Source organism: Dasypus novemcinctus, chromosome 4 (assembly GCF_030445035.2).
Source record: "Dasypus novemcinctus isolate mDasNov1 chromosome 4, mDasNov1.1.hap2, whole genome shotgun sequence".
In the NCBI taxonomy this organism is placed as follows: domain Eukaryota; kingdom Metazoa; phylum Chordata; class Mammalia; order Cingulata; family Dasypodidae; genus Dasypus; species Dasypus novemcinctus.
The window spans coordinates 74,601,909-74,611,219 of NC_080676.1; the positions used below are offsets into that span (position 1 = coordinate 74,601,909).

General features: G+C 50.0%; 2 non-coding genes and 2 pseudogenes across 2 annotated transcripts; all 4 read right to left on the reverse strand.

Moving 5' to 3' along the window:
* Positions 1-524: 524 nt before the first annotated feature.
* LOC101419991 (sororin-like) lies at positions 525-1,258 on the reverse strand (annotated as a pseudogene).
* A 639-nt stretch (positions 1,259-1,897) lies between these two features.
* LOC101419543 (programmed cell death protein 6 pseudogene) lies at positions 1,898-6,488 on the reverse strand (annotated as a pseudogene).
* Positions 6,119-6,277, reverse strand: LOC111765942 (U1 spliceosomal RNA). Its single transcript, XR_002798140.1, has one exon. It is a non-coding gene; the product is annotated as a U1 spliceosomal RNA (small nuclear RNA).
* Positions 6,489-6,821: 333 nt separating the features above from the next.
* LOC111765936 (U6 spliceosomal RNA) lies at positions 6,822-6,926 on the reverse strand. Its single transcript, XR_002798135.1, has one exon. It is a non-coding gene; the product is annotated as a U6 spliceosomal RNA (small nuclear RNA).
* Positions 6,927-9,311: the final 2,385 nt, after the last annotated feature.

A 9,311-nucleotide genomic window follows, 5' to 3' on the forward strand; every position in this document is an offset into this window, starting at 1 on the left:
TGCAGGAAAAGCTGGGCCAAGACCCACCGGGGCTCCCTTCTCCTCCTAACTTAGGCTCCACAGGCTGAGAGTCCAGCATCTTCCATGAAGAGAGGACTGTCCCCCAACCCATCAGTTCTCTCCAGGACCATCAAGGTAATCTTAGAGGAAACCTGTGAAACCTGATGCCTCTTTACATAGATGGCCTGTGGCTGGGAACCCAGGAGGAAAAGCCAAAAGCCGCCCACAGCCTCAGTGCCAGACTCCCATTGGGGGTGGTTTGGGGCAGCCAGACATGTCAGTGAGGGCAGAGAAGCTCTCCCTCCAAGCCCAGCCCTTTAACGTCCTCTGGCCCGGCTACTCAGAGGCCAATGGGCCAATGACTAGAAACCGGACCACTGCAGCAGGAGCCCTGAGAGGTAGACACCTCCCATGTGGCAACCAGCAAGGCAGCCCAGGGTAGGGCGACCCCAAGTATCTCCTCAGTTACCACAGGGAAGGGCTATGATGGGGGAGGGGGGGAGCCTGGGCACCCCCACTTCATCTCATACAACCAGGAGATCAAACTGCTCAGCAGCTTCCAACTTGGCATTCACGGCCGCGGCCCACTCATCTAGCTCCCATTTCAGGATTGCCAGCACCTTCTCCCGATTCTCTTTCACGGTCACTGGAGAGATTCCAGGGAGGGTCATGTCTGGGGTCCAGGGCTTCACGGGTACCCTGGGGACCTCGGCTGAGTTTGAACCCACGACAGGTGAGACTCCAGCCAAGTCTTCTGTCCCCAGCAGCCCCTCGAAGCCAAAGCAGGAGCGGCGGCCTGGGTGGAGGCCAAGGTGGAGGCTGGACGCCTGACTTTCGTAGACATTTCCAAGTCTCTGGGGTCTGGGTGTCCTTTCTTGGAGTTGGACTTGACTTCCAAGGGGTACAGCACCGGAGTGGTGGCTGTGGTGACAGGTACGCTGCTTGTCTGGAAGAGGTCCTCCTTGGTAGTTTCCTTCCTAGGAGGGTTGTTTCCTTTCTCCAGGAAAAAGGCAATTCTTGGGCTCCCACGAGGTGACCGGACAGCTGGGATCTCTAAGACATGGGCCACTATCTTCCTCAAGATGATGGGCTTTCAGGCTGGAACTGCATGGGGCGCCTTCAGCCAGATTTCAGGAAGAGTGCTCGGGAGATCAGAGCCTGATTTCGGCTGGGACCTCCGCAGGACCTTGGTAGGAGATGGGACCTTAGGCTCAGAGAGCCAGATGGCCCCTCCAGACTGCATCTGCCTCCCAGACATGTCTGATTTTGGCCTTGATCTCCTCCACAGCTGCTGCCCCCATTAGGTCACACCAAGGGCAAGGGCCCAGCCACAGGAGACGTTCCAATCACCTGCCCTTTAATTTATTTTTAACTATATATATATATATATTTTTTTTTTCTCTCCCCTTCCCCTCCCACCACCCCAGTTGTCTGTTCTCTGTGTCCATTTTTGCTGTGTTCTTCTTTGTCCACTTCTGTTGTCAGTGGCATGGGAATCTGTGTTTCCTTTTTTTGTTGCGTCATCTTGCTGTGTTAGCTCTCCGTGTGTGTGGCACCATTCCTGGGCAGGCTGCACTTTTTATGCGCTGGGTGGCTCTCCTTACGGGGCGCACTCCTTGCATGTGCATGTGCCCCTTGCGTGCATCAGTACTGCACGTGGGCCAGCTCCACATGGGTCAAGGAGACCCGGGGTTTGAACCGTGGACCTCCCATGTGGTAGACAGATGCCCTATCCACTGGGCCAAGTCTGCTTCCCTATATTTATATTTTAAACACAAGATATGTTTACCTATGACTTGCCATAGACCAAGTCACACAGGTAAGCTCCCTTTTTTTTTTTGCATTTCTTCAGCCTTTTATTTTGAAAAGTTGCAAGTAAACGAAGTGTTTACCATTTACTTTATTGCTTACGTTGTATATTCAAATGAATACAATAAAGACCTTTTAGAAAAGGAAGGCACATGAAAAGCCTTATGTTCAAATTCCCTATCATTTAAAATTCCTACTGACTAATAATAGCATTTCCACTATAGAACTAGAGGTATCAGAACAGCACATGATGCATTCTGCTCCTGCAGAGTATCTGAATTGATATTTACCTAGTGGCACAATTAGTCACCAAATCAAATGTTTGTGTCTGAATATTGATACAGCTATTAAGATTACAAAAACGTTAATCAGCTTATCCACATATATACAGTCAGGTCCCTAAATATTAATTATATAAAATTTGAAGGTCGGACAGCATTGAGCTGCATCCGTGTTTTCTCGTTCAGTGACAGGGTAAGAGGTTTGGCATTGCCAGTCTGTTCGGTGAGTCCCACTGCTGCTCGCACAGGCCAGTGCTCTTCTCGTAAGACACCTGGATCCAGCCGTCCTGGTTGGTGTCACAGCACCTGAATATATCCCTTAACCTCTGCAGAACTATGCAGCGTTGAATGAAGTCATCAAAGGCAATCTGTCCTCTTCCTTATCTGTCAAACTTTCGAATAAGGATATCGTGGCACTGGTCAGAGAGCCGGTACCCTGAGAGTGCTTGCTTGAACTCGTTTTTGTCAATCATCCCAGAACTGTCCCTGTCGTCGGTGCGGAAGACGTTCTGCCCGTCTGTGATGTACTTCCAGATGCCAGTGAACGCGCTGAGGTTCACGCCAGCCTTGTTTTCTCGGTCAAACATAGGTATGATGGACCTGACAGTCACAGGATTAAATGGAGTCCATGTACCATTGGGTAGTGCTTGCTGACGCTCGCTGTCTGATGTCACACCACTCCTGTCTTTATCAACCCCCTGGAAGACATTCCACAGGAGGCTCTGGTCCGGCAGCGCGGAGCCTGCAGGGCCAGGGCCAGCCTCGGGGCCAGGACGGTCCGGGTAGGCGGCCATGGGCCGAGGCTCGGCTGGGCTGAACCACAGGTAAGCTGTTGAGAACCATTTGCTGTGTTGCCTGAGTATTAGTGCAGGCAGGCAGAGTCTGAATAAATAATGATGCTTTGGGGAGAGTAGTAGTGATTGGATAGAGAATGAAGGAGCCACATTCTGGAATCTCTAACAGGAGCACCTCTCCAGCACTTACAAAGCCCCAAATCTCAACAGCAGAAATGGCTAGAGCTGCAGTCTGATCTGGAGGGAAGGAAGCCGGTCCCCACCAGCACTGGGATTTTCAGTCCACCCCGCTTCCCCTTGTGCCAGGCACAGTGTTAAGATGGCAGCTCCCGGCCTCTTTCTGACCTAGACAGACTCAAACTTTAGCTGTTCTTAGAATTATACTTTAGCCTGCCGAACTTACTCATCAGTAGCTGAAGTTGGTGCCCAACTGTGTCTTCCTCCCCTGTTTGGGGAAGTGGAGCTTTCAATTCCAGCCGGAAGAGCTTGGAACAGCTCCCGAGGCAGCTTGTGCCTCCGTTGAGGATGGGCACCAGCCTCCGCGGCATGGAGCATTCTGCTTACAAGTCTTCTCTGCAGGTGGGCAGTCTCCTCCTTCCACTTCTTCAAGGATGTTACAGGATGCTTCTCTGGTCTCCTATAGCCCCCAAACAGGTGCTTCAGCTAGCTCCAGAGAGCTCTGGGTGTTTGCTAACAGCCGTGTATCAGAGGCTGACTCTAGGAGCTCCTTACTCTGCCACCATCTTACTGGTCGTCCTACACAGAGGCAATTTTAAAGAACCAGTTCCACTTCTCTTGGACTCCTCAGTCAGATCGTGGATATATAAAGGGATTAGGTTGTGGGGAGAGAGCATGATTTAGGAAGAGATGTCTTTGGAGAGATCTGTTGCCATGTTGAATCCTCACCCTACCCAAGTGGGAAGGAAGTGGGGTATTATCTACTTCACCTCAAACCCAATGTGAAAGACTTACATGGGGCCTCTTGGAGAGCTTACCAAGTGTTTCAGTTACCTATTGCTGAAAAAACCACCGCCAAAAAAGTCAGTGGCTTAAAACAACAATAATATGTGCAAAATTTTGCAATTCAGGCCAGCCTGAGTAGGAACAACTTGCTTGTGCTCCTCACAGTATCAGCTCCAAAACGATTCATTCTCACGGCTGGCACGTTAGTGCTGGGCCGAAGGCTGACGGCTGCCATGGTTGGCCAGGGTCTTGACTCTCCCCGATGTGGCTCCCTGGGTTCCGCATAGCATGGTGGCTGGATTTCAAGAGGGAATAAAAGACAGCTGCAGTTATTTTAGAGGTGAGGCCCAGAACGGGCATAGAGTCACTTTACCACATGCTATTGGTTAAGCAGTCACAGTGTGATTTCGAGTTAAGCGATGGAGTAAAAGACTCTACTTTTCAATAGTTGAGTGTCAGACATATAAAGGGGGGAGGAAGTGATGCCAGCCATCATTAGAGACAAGCAACCACACCACAAGTCCTCTGGAATTGCGGGGGTGTGTAGAGGCCTGGGGTCTGTTTCCCTTCTGGAGTGTTACCAACAGATGAGCTGACACGGGGTTTTAAAAGCAGAGCACTGCCTTAGGATCATCCTGGAGTTCATGGTACACAGGGAAGTGTGGCGTTTCCCATGGATCAGACCAAAAAGAGGAGGGCGCGACTGGGGCCCTAGCAACAAGAAGCTGGATGTAAAGACATCACAAGTGACCATCCAGAAAACAGATGCATCACCGGTGTCAAGGGAACGGTGGGAGAAAGGTCTCAGGGACGGAGTCTCTGGACAATCCACAGAGCACCCAGGACGGTCAGCTTTAGTTCTCTGCCAGCCCAGAGAGTGCAAAGCCATCCGGCCAAGCAGCATGTGAAGAGTCGCCTTACCTCACCTCCCTGCCCTTTCCCTCACGATGGTGATACTGAAGCAGCCGCTATGGAGTGAGGAGGGGGAGGTGGTTGGATTGGAGAAAAAAGGGGCCCATCGTACCCCCTTTCCAAGAGATGGTAACACCAGCTATAAGCCTTGGCCGAGGGAGAGGAAGGAGGTTTTCCTTTATGTGCAGACCAGAGAGTGATTAATATTTAATTACTGATTTGAAACTCTTTCTGACTTAAACGAATTAGAAGGCTATTACCTAAAACTAGGCAGAAAAATCATAAGGCCTGCTGAGTTTTCATCCTGTAGGAGAAGAAAAGCTTTCCCCACTGAATAAAGTTTAAAGGGCAGTGGGGGACAAAAAATAAAGTTGTGTTTTGATTTCGTCACAAACCAGGCTTGTGCATCACACAGATGCAATCAATGAAAGGATGGCACAGCAGATCCCAGCTCCAGGCCTGTAAACCGCCTCTCCAAGGCCGGGACGCTGCCCTGACCCCACCAGTCCAAAGGCCACAGAGAGGCGGGCCGGCACAAAGTGTCGAGGTTGTTCCGATGACATTTCTTTGCTGGGGGGAGAGCAGCTGACCAGAAAGTTCACCCAGATCCTGGGGACGTCCTCCCTCAGGTCTCTGCAGGGCCTCAGATCCATGAGATAGAAATTATCTCCAGCCCTTCTGGAGGTCTTGCCTTGGCCTGGAGCTCTCACCCATCTCTGGTCTAGAAATGACTGCAGACCTCCCTCACAGATACATCCTTGGGTATTGGGACCCATGGATCAAGATCTTAACACTGCCTACATTCCTAGGCCGCTGTGCTGACAGCTGTGGTTGTGAACTCAAGAACTGAATGAAGAATGGGGTAGCTGGCAGTATGGAATACCAAGTACATTATTAAAACCTAGAATCTCTTTGTCTGGTCAAGGGAGCAGAATCTCTTGGTGGGAGAGGCAGCTGGAGCTGGGGTCTTACCCTCTCCCTGGGAGTCTCTCTTCACCTAGCCCTGCCACTCCCTCACTGCTTCTGCCTTACTGCTCTGTGAATACTTAGTATTTCTCTTATGGCCCAGACAGTTGAGCTAAGACTAGCCCACTTCTATAAGGTTTTGCCCAAAGCATAGGACCATACAAATGAGGAATGAACACCAACTGGCTCACAAGACAGGGGTGACGTTGTGACTCTCCAGATGTCCCTCTCTCTGGCTCCGGGCCTCCTGCCTCCACAGGGGGATACTGCGTTGGCTCCTTCTGCCAGGGAAGTCCAAGGTCAGGACAAGGAGGCTCATAGAAAGTGGTAGAGACTCCACTCATCCCTGCCTAGACCCTCACTTGGTGATCCAGTTTCCTTTTCTTTCCCCCCCAGGGGAACGTGCAGACACAGTTCCCCCCTATTACAATTACACAGTCAAGTTTCCCACCCTCGGGGCAACCGCAGGGGCCAGCACATCCAGAGTGCAACGGATAAACCTCGCCCCGGGAAAACCACCCCGTGACCACGGCATCTCCCCTAAGGATGTGACCCAGTTTCTTAGGTGAAGACCCTCCTCTTCCCTGGGGAAGCACTTACCTTTTCAGGGAAGTCCCTGGGGCTGTTCTGTCCCTCCTCCCCTACCACCCGAGGTTCAAATGATATACCTACACCATAACCCTAAGATTCACAGAGCAAAGATTTCTAGAACAAACACAGAGCAAGGCTTGGATCCAGAGTTTGCTTAACTCATAAGTGGCTGATAAAATCTCCTAGGATTCTTCCAGCCAAAAACAAAAAAAATAACCACACAGTGGTAGGCATGAGTACTTCAGGCCGAATGCTTGCGATTCTCCTCCCGGGAAGAGCGTATGCTTTGAGGTTAGGTGTGGCCTGCTGCAATGGTTTTAAAATATTCACTTAGGCTTTGATGCTCTTCCCTTCAATAGACGTAGCTGAATTTCTCTCTTCTTGGGTGTGGGCTGGACCAAGTGACTCACGCATAATAAAGAGAAAATGGTGAAAGTGAAAGTGTTCCACTTCTGAGACCAGCTCATGGAACGCTTTGTGGCTTCCACCTTGCGTGCTCTTTTTTTAAAATATGGAACAGTTCACAAATTTGCGTGTCATCCTTGCACAGGGGTCATGCTAATTTTCTCTGTATCACTACAATTTTTTTTTTTTTAAAGATTTTATTTAATTCCCCTCCCCTCCCCTCCCCCCGTTGTCTGTTTTCTGTGTCTTTTTGCTGCGTCTTGTTTCTTTGTCCGCTTCTGTTGTCGTCAGCGGCACGGGAAGTGTGGGCGGCGCCATTCCTTGGCAGGCTGCTCCCTCCTTCGCGCTGGGCGGCTCTCCTTATGGGTGCACTCCTTGCGCATGGGGCTCCCCTACGCGGGGGACACCCCTGTGTAGCACGGCACTCCTTGCGCGCATCAGCACTGCGCATGGGCCAGCTCCACACGGGTCAAGGAGGCCCGGGGTTTGAACCGCGGACCTCCCATGTGGTAGACGGACGCCCTAACCACTGGGCCAAAGTCCGTTTCCCCACTACAATTTTAGTACACGTGTTTGCCGAAGCAGGCACTGTGCTCTGTCATCCTGCTCATTCCTGAGGAAGTCAGGTGCCATGTCATGTGAACACTCAAGCAGGACCTTAGAGAGGTTCACATGGCAAGGAGCTGAGGCATCCTGCAAACAACCAGTCTTTACTTGTCAGGCATGCGAGTGAGCCATCTTGGAAGAAGATCTGCTAGCCCTAGTCAAACCTTTAAATAGACTGTGAGCTGGAATAACTGGCTAAGTCACTCCCCGATGCCTGACCCTTAGAAAGTTGTTTGAGTTCTTATGTTTATTGTTTTAAGTAACTACATTTTGGGATCATTTGTTACACAGCAATAGATAATTAATACATCCTATGTTTCTTTGGCCAATGAATGAGCAGAAATGTTGTGTGGCACTTCTGGGGAAAAAGTCTTAAGAATAAGGTACAATTCACTGTGATCTTTGTCCAGCCATGTTCAGATGGTTATCTACTTCATCAGCCTAGTCCTGGCATGAGGATCATGTCTGGGTTTCGGTCCCAGCAGAGAAAAACCACTCAGCCCAAAAAAGGAATTGAGGAGAGTTTATTGAAGGGATTATCTACAAATGTGTGGGCAGCATTGCTATCGGGCAACATTGCTGTCCCCAAGCCTGAAGGGGCAGGGGAGGAAGTAGTTGCTAGAATCTGCTGAGAACTGTAACTGTACCAGAGAAATGTCACAACTGAAACCAATACCCTGTGGGTGGCTCAGTGGGAATAAATATCCCAGATTATTACTTCTGTCCTCTGATCTTCTGCTGGTGCTTCCCACTGACCAAACCATGTAGTATTACTTACCCGTTCTGTGAGTATTTAAATGACTCTTTAAAAATGGTACCTAGGAAGCAGATCTGGCTCAACGGATAGACCATCTGCCTACCACATGGGAGGTCCAGGGTTCAAACCCAGGGCCTCCTGACCCATGTGGTGAGCTGGCCCACGGGCAGTGCTGATGTACGCAAGGAGAGAAATGCCATGCAGGGGTGTCCCCCGCATAGGGGTGCCCCACGCACAAGGAGTACGTTCTACAAGGAGCTGCCCTGCATTAAAGAAAGTGCAGCCTGCCCAGGAGTGGCACCACACACATGGAGAGCCGACACAGCTAGATGACGCAACGAAAAGAGACACAGATTCCTGGTGCCACTAACAAGAATGCAAGCAGACACAGACAACACACAGCAAATGGACACAGAGAGCAGACAACGGGGTGGGGAAAGAGAAGAGAAATAAATAAAAAATAAATCTTAAAAAAAAAGGTACCTAATAGGAGGCAGACGAGGCTCAGGTTGTTGAGTGCCTGCCTCCCATATGGGAGGTCCCAGGTTTGGTTCCCGGTGCCCGCTGAAAAAACAAACAACAAGCAAAACAAATGAAAAAAACAATTAAGGGAAGCCGATATGGCTCAGTAGTTGAGTGCCAGTTTCCTACATATGAGGTCCCGGTACCTCAAAAAGAAAAAAAAAAAGGTACCTGATAGTTCAAAATTTTAGCTCTTTAGGAATGCAATTTATAACTTGCTCATTCTGATGGTTCATCGAGGGATAGTTTTTCTTTAAATAACTGTACCACTGAGGCCATTTCGAGGGTCTTCCATGAAGAGGTGGTCAGCATCTACTTTAAATACTTTCTCTCGATGAAGTATGTTTTTCCTCATTAGCTGGAACTTTCTGGAGGCCCGCTGGGTTACCTATGGCCCATGTTCTCGGAGTCCTGTTCATGGAGGTTGCAGCCTCTAGTTTCAGGAGAATAGGTCTTTTCTCAAGTGATCCTGGGCCTTCCTTCCACATGGACTACCCAGCTGCCCCCTAAATGTAGCCAGAGGATTTGTCCACCAGCACCCTCCCCTCAGAGCTGCTTTTATGACCCAGAAGTCCTGCCCAGAGAAAGAGCCAACTGAAAAGGACTGAGCTTACAGTATAAATACCCGAATGTGTAGAAGTTCTTCAAGCATGCTTGCTCTCACAGAGAGCCGATGTCACTTTGGGGATTTCAAAACTCCTTGTT